The following is a 13137-nucleotide window of genomic DNA, read 5'->3' on the forward strand; positions in this document are numbered from 1 at the left end:
TAGGCTACATTGCCTTATCACTTAATTTTTCAGATACATAATGAATCCTTTTAAAAAAACAGTAATTGTTTCCCTTGGCCTTCATCCACGTTATCATGAGGAGCTTTAACACTTTGAAATTATTTAACTTCCTCTTCATCCACGTTGCCATCAAGCAATCACTGCTTGTTATCCATTTTCCCTTTTCCTTTGGAAACATTATCATTAAGGGATTGAATACTTCTTTAGTAATGATTTCACTTGCCTTTCAACTACTTTACCATGGAGCGTTTTTCCTTTTGACACATTATCATTTATGGTTTCAATACTTTTTTAGTAATAATTTCATTTGCCTTTCAACCACTTTCCCATGAGCGTTTTCACACTTTTCGAGTAGTAATTATTTCACTTTGCCCTTCAACTTGAAATAGTATGAAGCGTTTCTGCTCTTTCTATTTTCAATATATTTATATTTCCACCGTCACAATTTCCTGTACGAAATTCCTCGAGACACTTCATATCTTTTCCACTTTCATTAATGTTCGTAATCCTTCTCGTCTTAACAACTGACATAAACAACACTAAACACCAACTTTCCATAAGCTTCTATTAACTTTTAATAAATTTTCCAGTATTCCAGTTGCCTTATCTGTGCATCGCCCACTTCCAAACTGGAACAGTATCCACAGCAACAATATCACCAAATGAATATTTCCTAAGTAAAAATTCGAAGTTTCTTTGTTCACATACCTATGAGGTATATCAACATTTGCCTGAGAGAGAGAGAGAGAGAGAGAGAGAGAGAGAGAGAGAGAGAGAGAGAGAGAGAGAGAGAGAGAGAGAGAGAGAGAGAGAGAGAGATTTTAATACGTCATGATTTAGAGTTGACTTTTATTTTCATACCTAATGCAACGACAGTCATCCCACTCCCAAAATTAAATTAACCGAAGCGTAGACATTTCCCTCTATTTAAAAAAAAATTCACAATACGAATTTACCTGCATTGACTCTCTCCCCCCCACTCCCTTAAACTTAAGTACATCGAAAGATTCAAATCTTGGAACAGAGAATGCCACTTACCAACCATAAGCATTGTTTACTTCCACACCCTTCTATCTGTGAGCTGGGAACATGTAGTAATGTGCAGAATGCCTAAACAAAATTTAAGACTACTCGACAAGGCATTTCTTAGGTAGGCTACCCAAACACTGAATCAGTCTCTGGGAGTTGCTTTCCAGTACAGAAAGAGGTTAGGAGGAAGGGAAACACGAACAGAGGAGAGTTTTGGCGTCGATTCAATAAAACTCGACAGTTTGAAGAGAACACAAGAAAACACTTTCTGGGTACAAGTCCCATACAGGGAGATATTGATTTAACAGTTGCTTTGTGAAGGAAGATGAATTTTTCCTTCCTGCTTCCTTACATTTCATCTCATTCTTCCATGTTATTATTGCCCTCTCCCCCTACTGTATATTAAGTCAAGTTATCTGAACTTAACCACTTTGCTGATCTAATTCAGTAACCCCCTTACCTCACAAGGGTCACATAAATCAGTGGGGCGCTTCTTTCTGGTAGAGGTAGCTACACTTTATCAGTTCTTAATACAGAAAAATTAATATCAGTCAAGGGAAGGAGAGAAAGTAGCTGTGGAGAGAGTGAGTGAGTTTGTGAAGTTGAAGAAAATAGAAAATCGTGAAGAGGTTTTCTCCCCCCCCCCCCCTCCCCCCACAAAAAAAAAAAAAAAAAAAAAAAAAAAAAAAAACATCGTTAGTTCCTAGGGCGTCGGTAAAGTCAGCATATATCATAACCATATTTCAACTACGTTCGATTAACAAATCCAAACTCCTGCCATAGAGAGAGAGAGAGAGAATTAATTCTCTCCCCCTTCCCTAACGTTGTGCACGGAGGCCTATCGCCTAAGCCTGCCAGCTTGCTGGAAAATGTTCCCAGTCGCTATTCGCTCCCTCCATGTGTGTGTGTGTGGGGGGGGGTGGATGTTGGGAGGGGATGTGGTCCGGCGGGGTAGGGGAGGGTGAAAACAACCACCGAGTATCATCACACCTGGGATCATAATTACACCTTACTAGTCATGGCATGGGAGGGGAGGGGGAGGAGGGTCGAGGGTTTACATGACACTCATTAGGTACAATATGAACCTCGAACCGCCAGGTTTAATAACACCAATAATAAACGCCTTTCTTTCTCATTTATCTCCTGTTGCTGTGAACGTCAGCTAATACAGAATATTAAAAACATGTCAGAATTAAACTCTTAGACTCCCATCCTCTGAAGCTCCTATTCTTCAAGAGGTGAATCTCTCTAGGGGGAAGAACGTAACATTTTCTCTAGTCAAAATCCATCCACAACAGAGACCCTCCCTCTCCGATGAGAGAGAGAGAGACCCAATCAAAAGGTGGTAATATCGAAATGCACATGAAACGAAGAGACATCCACCGGAATCGGAAACCAATTCCTTGGCCGGAGTTGTCATAAAACTTCTACGGGAACGCGAACAACAAAAACTTCCCCTCCTCCTCCAGCAGGAGAAAGCACGCCGTCCTCAGACGCTAGGTAGGTAGGTAGGTAGCCAAACTTCATGACAAATTAAACGACACCACCTTCTGTAGTTTTGCACGCCACGGGATGTTCTTTGGTACCATATATTATATCCGCTGAAATCGAGAGACGGAGAAAAAAAAAAGTGTATTCATCTCTTTAATCATTTAGAGCCTGTATTTGCACTTTCAAAAACAAGATTTTCGACCAAACTGGTGAAAGTAGGCTTCGCCAAGGGAAATGGGGGAGGGGGGGCCTGGGGGGGAGTTATCGGATCTCTCGTCCCAAGCAGGTCTAACACAGTGCGCACTCTCTTCCCAAGCCTGTCTTGGCTTTGCTCCCTTCTGTATTGTGTGAGTGAGCCTCTCTCTCTCTCTCTCTCTCTCTCTCTCTCTCTCTTCTCACATGCGGCCACCCTTAGCGTACCTCGAGAGAGATTCACGGGAACTTGGGAGAGAAAGAGAAGCGTTATGTTCAACCCCCTCCCCCCTGAGTTAAAACAACATAATGAGGAATTTGGAAACGCAGCTAATAACTCTTCTCAAGAGTACATGAAAATGTACCGTCTTTTTTTCATTATAAAATACAACTAAATCAATCATTCGAACGACGCAGAGTAACGGTATATCACCCCATGGGCTCACACTATACAGGAAGGAAGGCCAGGACTATGCTCAGCTGTAGAAAAAGGCCACTGCTTCGGGCAAGCAATAAATCCCAAAGCAAAAGTGTCACAATAATCCGACGGGAACTGAAAAGCAATATGATGACGGGAAGGTAAACTCATCCTCACACCCCTCCTTCCCCAACCCCACCAAAAATCTGTCACAACAGGGCCACTTGCCTGAATGATCCAGGAAACTGGAATGACCCAGGATTGAACAAACCGCCCCCCCCCCCCAAAAAAAATGCCTATTAGAAATCATATGGCAACATTCAAATGGAACCATAAACTTTCAAACTAGTCACAAATTAAAAATGGCCATTTTCACCGTGAAATCATTCAAAATTTTTCCTCAAGCTTGATCCTTTAATGCTTACTACTTCTGTATGCACAAAACGGGCCGACAGAATAATAAACATAACACGAATATCAATAAGGGAAAGTCTGGATTTGCCTTTCGTACTGTAGGAACTGACGGCAAAACAAATGCTTGTTATTGTAAAGTCCATAATCATGAAGCTTGTACCCAAATGCTAAGCTTTATGTCGCTTCTATTTGAGTCTATTTTTAGAGAGAGAGAGAGAAAGTCCTACATTAATTAAAATAAGGGTGTTTATGGTTTACAGAATGGGGGAGGCGGTCATGGACCAGCGGGAGAGATTAAGAGGTACTTACATCTCGCAAATGTTAAATCGAAATGCAATTAATCACTGCTGCGGTTGAAAATGCAATTTAATTCACGGCGGGGTTGGAAAAGGAGGGGGGGAGGGAGCGAGAGAGAGAGAGAGAGAGAGAGAGAGAGAGAGAGAGAGCTTGAAAAGGATTTGCACAGGCCACCGATGCAACAGGACGTCATAAAAGAGAAGGAAACACGCGACAAAGATTCGGCAGAAATTTAGTGGGGCATATAAATAGAAGGCTTCGCTTTGCTTCGTATAAATTGCATCGCGTGAACTTTGCATACGGCAAGGATATTCTTAGTATTATATCGGTAATGTCATTGTTGTTGACCCCGAAATTTTCAGGTTGACTGCAATGATGATAATTCATTTGCAAATACATGGCTGCTAATAATGTCTCAAATCATAACAATAGTTATTTCGGCTCTCTCTCTCTCTCTCTCTCTCTCTCTCTCTCTCTCTCTCTCTCTCTCTCTCTCTCTCTCTCTCTCTCGTGCATTTTCTATTAGGGTATAGCAATGAATGGATTTCAACATAACACACACACACACAAAAGAAAGTACCTTCGACTGTACAAATATGATTTATCCCATTATGAAATTTATATATTGTATATATCTACTCAACACATACACGTATATCATATATAATGAGTATATAGTCTACACTCTACACGTACCCACATATACACAAACCATCGTGAGCGGGCATTCTTATAGGGAAAAAAAAAAAAAATTTTCTTCTTTTTGTGCTTGCCTTCTGCACAACCTTAGCACGAAAACAAGGTCATATGCAAATGAGTTCCGGCTGGGCTGCACAAAAATGAAAAGAGTAAAGAAAAAAATGATCAGATCGGATATTGCCTCACACTTTTTTTTTCTTTTTGCGCAAGTATGCTGTACTCAAATGTACAACACGGAAGAGGGGTTGGGGGCGTTACGAGAATCAACAGTTTGGCAAGTGAAATGTCATTGATATTTTATCAAGAGAGACAGGGCGGGGTGGGTGTTTGTGGGCGGGGGGGTGGGGGGGGGTGGGGGGGGGTTACAGGTATAAGGGTCCCACTCCTTCAAGGCTGGGGATTACCTCATCGAGGTCCTCCCGTATCGATTCTCCCCATATTTGTTTTGGTTGTGAAAGCGATGAGGTCAGGATGTGACTTTGGAACTGAATCCTCGGAGCCAGGTCCTGTTAAAAATTGCTCCTTGTTTGTGCTAGAGAGAGAGAGAGAGAGAGAGTGTTTAGTTCTAATGAGACACATTTCCCAGCGCCAAATGATTAATTATAAAGGTCAACACTCTTGGTTTGGTAGTCATGTTCAACATAATGTGCCAAGTAAAATGCACCCAACCCCCAGCCACGAACCAAGACGAGACACATGAAATGTCACACATCAAGGTATACATTCTGAGGATAACGAAGACCACGAGACCTGGAAAACTGAGTAGGTCATGCAATGTAGTGGGAAGGGGGAGGGGGATCAACACCGTTCACCTCACACACAGCAGGGAACCGAAATTAAATGCAGAAAGGTGGGGGGGGGGGGGGGGGGGGAAAGAGTTCCCGGCGGGGGTCTAAGTCAACATTCCCACCCAAAAGGCGATATTATCTTTCAATTAATGGGTCTGTCAACAAACCAAAGGAGAAAAGAGGGTCTGCTGGTATTTCCTGCTATTTTCTTTTTCTTTTCTTTCTTGCGGTGAGGAAGTCTTGGGCAGAATATATCTAATAATTATATATATATATATATTATATATCTATATATATATAGTTAATTTATTGATATTATATATATATATATATCTACTATATCTATTGAGAGAGAGAGAGAGAGAGAGAATGTATATGTTTGTGACACACGCATAACCTTTAAACTGACAAACATTAAGCCACAAATACCGTTTAATAATGGAATTCACTACACCTTGCAAATAACTTGCATCCCGGGGGTATTGTACACCTACAATTGACAAGTGCATAATATGTTGGTTAAACTTTCCAAAAGCACACCCAGTTCCAACCTTGGGGTAAAAAGGCAACTCCCAATCCCCCCTTCCCAACGCAAAGTTTCGATCAGCTGTGCGTGCGAGGGTGGGTAGGTAGCACAGCAGGTTCGCGCCAATCCGTCAAGCTTAAAACTTCTTATGGCCCAATCACTCCCACGTGTCTGGGCGGTTTGAAGAAAGATGTCTTTTGTCTTTTCTTATATTTTATATAATCTAAATCTCTCAGTGTTCTTTCTTGAAGCAAGAGGATTAACTCAGTATAGTCGTATGGTGATATGACTCGACTGTCATTAGTTTTTTTCCTCTGAGGTTTAACAGAAATCTATTTGTCTTTGACGCCCCCCCCCCCCACCTTAACATTCCCATGAGGCATAGTAACGGTATATCGCAAGCGAACTAAAATATACTGACCCAGCAGTCTATAAAAACCTATTTTCTTAAAAACAAATATACAACTTCATTTGACTTTGGACTATTCACCTTATACGAGATTAAAATTGGTTAGCACCTGTCACAATAAAATGAAATCATATATTGGCCACACGAACGTTCTCAGAACTTTGTGATTTTCCTAAAAACGGAAATTTGACCAAAAAAGAATACTACAAATTGATCTCTTCTGATGTAGAGTACGGTTTTATTATTATGTTATTATTACTACTACTACTACTTGGAACTGGAACAGTTTTGTTGCAAAGAAATATTTTTTGTTGCCAAAGAAATACTAATATTAAATCCGTACTTTTTTTTTTTGGGGGGGGGGGGGGGGGGCAGCAGGTCCCCATCTAATCGCGATGACACTAAACCTACATCAGTTATTTGAGTTTTATACAATACGAGATGATGTCGTCGCATGGCTACGTATAAAACACAACTTATGCCATCTCTGAGTCGCGTTATTACCATTAAGTTACGACCAAAAAGAAATATACCAAGTTCTAGACACGACTGTTTACGTTTTACCGGACGAACAGTTAGGCGATTAGCACGCCAGTGGGTATAGAATGAAGTTAACGATGCACTGAGCTGCCTTTCTTTGATCACGTAAGTCGTTTTCGTATTTGAGGGATCTTACTACTCATGAACACACACTACAAGGCTTACTACTCAAAACTTGGTGGGCCTATAAACAGTTCATACAAGATGAAGGCGCCTAATAGATTGTTAGCCTAATCTGCTTAACCAAAACATTGGACAGTACTACCGTGAATCCATGGATAACTGTGAGTATAAATTATATCAACTTTATATATAATATAAAGTTTGAATGAAATATAAGCACACAAATAACCATATACAAAACAGCAAGTGAGACAACATAAGAAATAAGGATAACTTTTTTTTAGCTGATAGGTAAGATGGGTGAAAGAAGAGTGAGGGCAGTTATAGCTAGAGAAGTATTAGTTGGGCTACACACAAACTGCCGGGTCAAGAAGCATATACTGTATACTATTCAAGGACTACCAAAGAGGATACCATAGTTATGAAACAATTCCGGTGTCACAAGTAAACAAGACGATGGCCAAGGAATTATACAAAAGGAAAACGCTCTACTTCAAAATACACATATTTGAGGTATTTTACTGACAACCTCAAATTAAACAATAATTGAAGGTACTATCATAAAAGGGTGAAAACAATTAGTGGAAATTCTTTGTAAAAATTATCAGACGTAACATATCACATGAAACTAAGGGGATATTATATCCATTTCACACTGCCACCGTCATTTAAATACTATGCACTGCGTGCAATTATGGGGAATGAATTCACATACAACTGACATCCTCTGTCAGAACGATAAGCAGGGTACACTGAGCGACATAGACAATGAAAATATCAGCAATACTACTGTTATGGTAACTACATACATCCACAAATAAATATTATATAGTACATAAAGCAGCTGGTATAATGCAAGTATGGCAAGTAACACAAAATACTAGGAAATGACCTTGAAAATTTCACACAATTCTAAATTCTAGCAGAAGCTGACCTACAAAAAGCAGTAACACTGGTTATCGTTCTTACAAAAAGTGAACGATCAGAATACGGAATCATCGTTCTTACACAAAGTGAACGACCAGAATACGGAATCACTTAAAAGAAATACAGCAAGACAAGCCAAGACATTGGGGGAAAAACTTGTAGAATGTGCACAAGGCCAATTATGAACAACTCGAAAAACTCTAGTAGGTTTATACTAGAAGCTATTTCTGGTGAAAATCAGTCAATCTTAAGTACAGGGCACGAGAAAGCCTCTTAAGTTTGTACTGGGTGTATGAGAAAAGTCATACTGTACAATATACAAGTTTATACCGGGTGTATGAGAAAAGTGATACTGTACAATATACAACTATACAGTAGTATATAGTCAATCCTTATTATACAATAATATATAAGTGTGTGTAAATGTATGTGTATAATATATATATATATATATATATATATATATATATATATATATATATTAACCTGACATCTAGGACAACACTAACCTTTGTACACCACGTCAAAATATCACTTGGCGTGTTAAGTTACAGTGAGCCTACATACAAGGACACAGTAGTATAAACCCTAACCCACCAAGGCACCGAGGATGACCAGGGAGAAGCCATATAAGGTAGCATATAATTAAAACCGGACAATGGCATGCTTTCACAGATACTGTCATGCATTCCTTACAGAGCAGTATGCCAAGGTCATGCGGTCTGCCTAAAGTAGCTGTACAAGGTCTTGGAACTCGGTATTTAATAGCCTGTTATTTGGGTAACGTCGTGTATTAATTACAAAGGAGATTCTTCTAGTTCTCAAGATTAGACTGCATTAATGTTTAGCCATTCTTACATTTAAATTCTGCAGTTTAAAAATAAAAAGAACCCGAGCTCATTAGATTATGATGTTACGATGGTTTAGCCCAGTGGGGTAAGATTGCCTCATCGACAGCCTCTGTTTTGATGGTATGAATTTTGAAAAGAGTATCTCCCATCGACCCACGACAGTCGACCACCAATGAAGTCTGGGAGGCCGAACGTGTAACCATTTTGCAGTAAGAAAACATAAAAGTGTGTACAAAAAGCCAATAAGACTTAAAACATACGTCCAAGAACATAAAATAAAAAACAATTAAATCAAGTACCAATGGTAGGAATTATCCTGCAAGGTCCTGGAAAAATAGGGACAATACGAATTTGGCAAAACAAAGCCATAGCCCAAGAATGACTTTTTTTTTTTACCATAAAACATGTACTTTACAAAATAGAGACAAACCAATAATGTTACCCTTACAAAAGATCAATGAACAAGAATAAGTGACGACACCAGGAATAGTATTCCTTGTCAGGAGCCAAGAATAGCAGGTACTATCTAGTCAAGTCAGCTCAAGGGCCAAAAATAGCAGGTGCACAGTTATGTAGGCTACTAATCAAGAATTATTTTGGCTTTAGAGTTTTAAATACGTAGTTCCAAACGCCAAGACCATTAAAGATGGGATACCAGGTATAATGCAAAGATGCAATTATAAGAAACTTTTTTTTATCCTATGAACTATTAAGTAACAGACGCATATTTTATTTTATAATGAGCTACCTCGTTAGATAAAGGCAGTAGCTACTACAAAATTATAAAACAATCTCCATATAAAAACGTTGAAAACAAAATCACCCATATGGCATGCCACAGCTGATTGTGATTGAAGAGAACAGAACAGATGTACAGACAGCTACTACAATAAAACGTTCCGTCAACTCAATTTGCATAACGTAGTGGCAATGGCCGTGTATCCAACCTACCAGTACCTTTGGTGGGATGTTCCGAAGTAAGCCACAGTACCGGTACCTCAATTCTCTCTCTCTCTCTCTCTCTCTCATATCGAACATTAGGGTAAACGACAGTGACAGTTTCTTCATAAAAACACTAGGCAGTGGAGTTAGTTTTGTAAGATTTCTAGTTTGGCAAACTTTGTGTTCAACCGTTTCGTTTCTGTTAACCAGTACTGACTAAAGTGCTACTGTAATCCAGTGTTATCCAGTACTGTCTTTAGAGTGCTACTATTATCTGGTATTGACTATAGCGTGCTAATACTATCTAGTATTGACTATTGATTACCATTGTTATCTAGTACTGACTATAGAGCACTACTGTTATCCAACATTGATTATAGATTACAACTGTTATCTATTATTGACTATAGAGAACTCCTGTTACTACTGTTATCCAGTATTGACTACTGAGTACTACTGTTATCCAGTATTGACTACTGAGTACTAGTGTTATCCAGCATTGACTATAGAGTACTGCTGTTATCCAGTATTGACTACTGAGTATTACTATTATCTAGCATTGAGTATAGAGTACTGCTGTTATCCAGTATTTACTACTGAGCACTACTGTTATCAAGTATCGTCTGTGGACTACAACAGAGTACTACTGTTATCCACTACTGACTATACAGTACTATGGCTAGATATGACTGTCATGCTGTAAACAGAGAGAGAGAGAAAATATCATGTCAGTTTCCACGTGAAACTAAAAAGATGCAAAATCCTGTGAAGGGAAAACAAACCACACTAGGGCTACATATCTAACCTATTTATGACAATGAAGTTACGAAAATACCGGGTCCACATCCTAAGGAAGCATGCAGTATTAAAGTTGCAAGTCTTCACTACAAGGCAATTTCAATAAGCTAAGCAACGTGCAGATTATGAGGCTTATCTGTAGTAAAGGAGAAATACTAAGATGGAGAAGCATCCAAAAGAACACTATAAGCAGAGAAACATTAGGCCATGATCAGCTGCTATGACAACCTATGGTTACAGAGATTTGGTAGGACCTAGGTTCCTTAGCAGCAGGAAGTATGGCATGGAGGAAGAAGAAAATGTCTTGGAGCCTTACGAAAAATTAACTAACTTACCATGTGGCTACAAATATTCTAGAGCGCCACTGACACGAACTTCACTATGCCTATATCACATTAAGCCATTTACTTGTTATAAATTGACAATTCTGCCATATAAAAACAATGTAAGTAATGAGACACTGCACTGCTTCATAATAATGATTTCACTAACGAAAACTTTTCAAAGATATCTCAGAGAGGTCATCCCATACCAACATTAAATTACAGCTATTCCTGGCAGTATGGTTGAGTCTCCGTCCCGTCACCCAATTCTAATGAAAGATGGTGGAGCTGTTGACTGGGGGGGAATCATCCCTCTTGTGACTCGTCCCAATGAGTTGGGGGTCGCTCGTACTCGGGGCTGAAATGTTAGTAGCTTGATATGGTAGATGTTACCACCTACCAACCAACTCCTCCCCTACCCACCCCATAAAATTCCGACCCCTTCCCCCATACACAAACTTTTCGAGTCACCCACTTGTGTTATTAGGTGTTTAGGCCTAATATAGGCCTAAGCATCTTCGATTCATTCAAACTATAACGAATTCCATATATAATTAGGAAACACTTATATTTCGAGAAATTACCCATTCTCATACTTTACCACCACGATAAAGCAGTCATCCATTAGAAAGAAAAGTAACCCATTCCGAATGCATAAGCACAAGACATTGCTACCAACAGCTATACATGAACGTAGTAGAACGCGTGAGAGGAGGAGGAGGTGGCCAGAGAGAGAGAGAGAGGCGGCTGGCCACACCACACCACGATCTCAAAAGTCGACAACAGAGAGAGAGAGAGTCGCGGGGGTTTGAGGGAAGGTTGGGTCTAGCCGTAGCCTGTCTCACTCCTAGTTTTCAACGAGGAAGAATGAGGAGGAGAGAAACGAACAAACGCACGGACGCCAAAACAAAGCAACGTGCTACTTTACCCCTGAGAGGGAACGGGGAACTCGCTGTCATATAAGTTTTAATATCCTGTAATATTTATACAGAAAAAAGATAGTGGTACTAAAACATTCTCCTGATACCTCGACAACCAACGTGCTCGCTGTGTGTGTGAGAGAGAGAGAGAGAGAGAGAGATGGGGGCCTGAGGAAAGGAGGGACGGAAGAATTGGGGGTGAGTAATTGACAGGGGGAAGGGCCGGGAGGGAAGAGAGAAAGAGAGAGACGAACGTGGGAGAAGAAACCTCCCTTGGCCGGGGGAAAGGACCGACCGCGTAGGCAATGGGGAGTGGGGAAGGGGGGAATGAGTGAAGGGAGGGAGAAACTCTAACGGGTAAGCCAGGCCAGCTGATCATTCCCGCATACAGAATTGATGTATTAATAACCTAATTAAGTCATGATTGCAGGCGTTTCCGCCGTGAATCTACGCCCCAACGGCATTTTCTTTGTTGAAACGTGAAAGCAAAAGCGATATAAAATCGATGGGTTTAAACGAGAACGAAAAAAAAAGTAAGTTCCACCACCTCCCCTTCATAGCGCTGCGTGCCCTTCTTCCACGGAGCGTGAGGTTTCGTTAAACAACATGGAATTCAGTTATAATAAACTCTTAAAATGTTTGTGTGGTTTACATGTCTTAATAAACATTAGAATAAACATATAAAAATGTTGTCTATACTCACCGTCAATGTACAGTCAGAGAAATTAGGTTACATTGTACATGCAAAGTTATATCAACAAACGTTACGTTTACTTTTAATGACAATCTATACTTTAACTGGACAACAAAACGTAAACACATTCTCCACATACTGTAACTACTCTACATAGCTTCCATAGAAAAACGACAATAAATGAATAAAAAAAAAATCAATGGAAAGTCTCCGAGACCCAGCAGTTTGTCCGCCATTTTCTTTTGTCAGCTCTCGAGTGGGTGTATGCAGCAATTCGACATATTTTATTTATACGCGATTAACTAAAGATTGTAGTGAGCATGCAAGCAAGCACGGTTGACTTAAATGACGAAAAAACCACATAAATGGAAATATTCTTACCTGACAAAATTGTATAGTCAAGGTAGAGTGAGAGCGTAATCCGACAGGGTGTTAACGTCACAAGAGTCACAAACACACTGACTAGAAGTGACGTCATGAACTCCCGCGTTTGGTTGTGTTGCCACATAGTGTTAATGAAAATTACACCATTTTATATTGTTTTCTCTGGGAACAAAAGTTATCTCGTGTTCAAATTAGGATTTATATCATGGCCGAGAATTTTGCGTTATGCAGGATAAACGGTCGTATTCTGAATGTCGTCAGAAATAACGACATGTCATAAATGTCGGTAACTCTTAACGATATCAGTTTCCGAATTTCACATTCGTTGTGAATTTTACATTTCTGATGTTA

At 39.8% G+C, this 13137-nt stretch overlaps 1 protein-coding gene across 1 annotated transcript in view; it reads right to left on the reverse strand.

Annotated features, from left to right (window-relative positions):
- LOC135199663 (proline-rich protein 36-like) overlaps positions 1–12893 on the reverse strand; it is a 35675-nt gene extending 22782 nt beyond the window's left edge. Inside the window, 1 exon segment of the mRNA XM_064227823.1 lies at positions 12784–12893. The gene's annotated coding sequence lies outside the window, so the exon portion shown is untranslated.
- Between the last annotated feature and the right edge of the window lie 244 nt (positions 12894–13137).

The sequence above is a fragment of the Macrobrachium nipponense genome, chromosome 23, assembly GCF_015104395.2.
Source record: "Macrobrachium nipponense isolate FS-2020 chromosome 23, ASM1510439v2, whole genome shotgun sequence".
Classification (NCBI taxonomy): Eukaryota; Metazoa; Arthropoda; class Malacostraca; order Decapoda; family Palaemonidae; genus Macrobrachium; species Macrobrachium nipponense.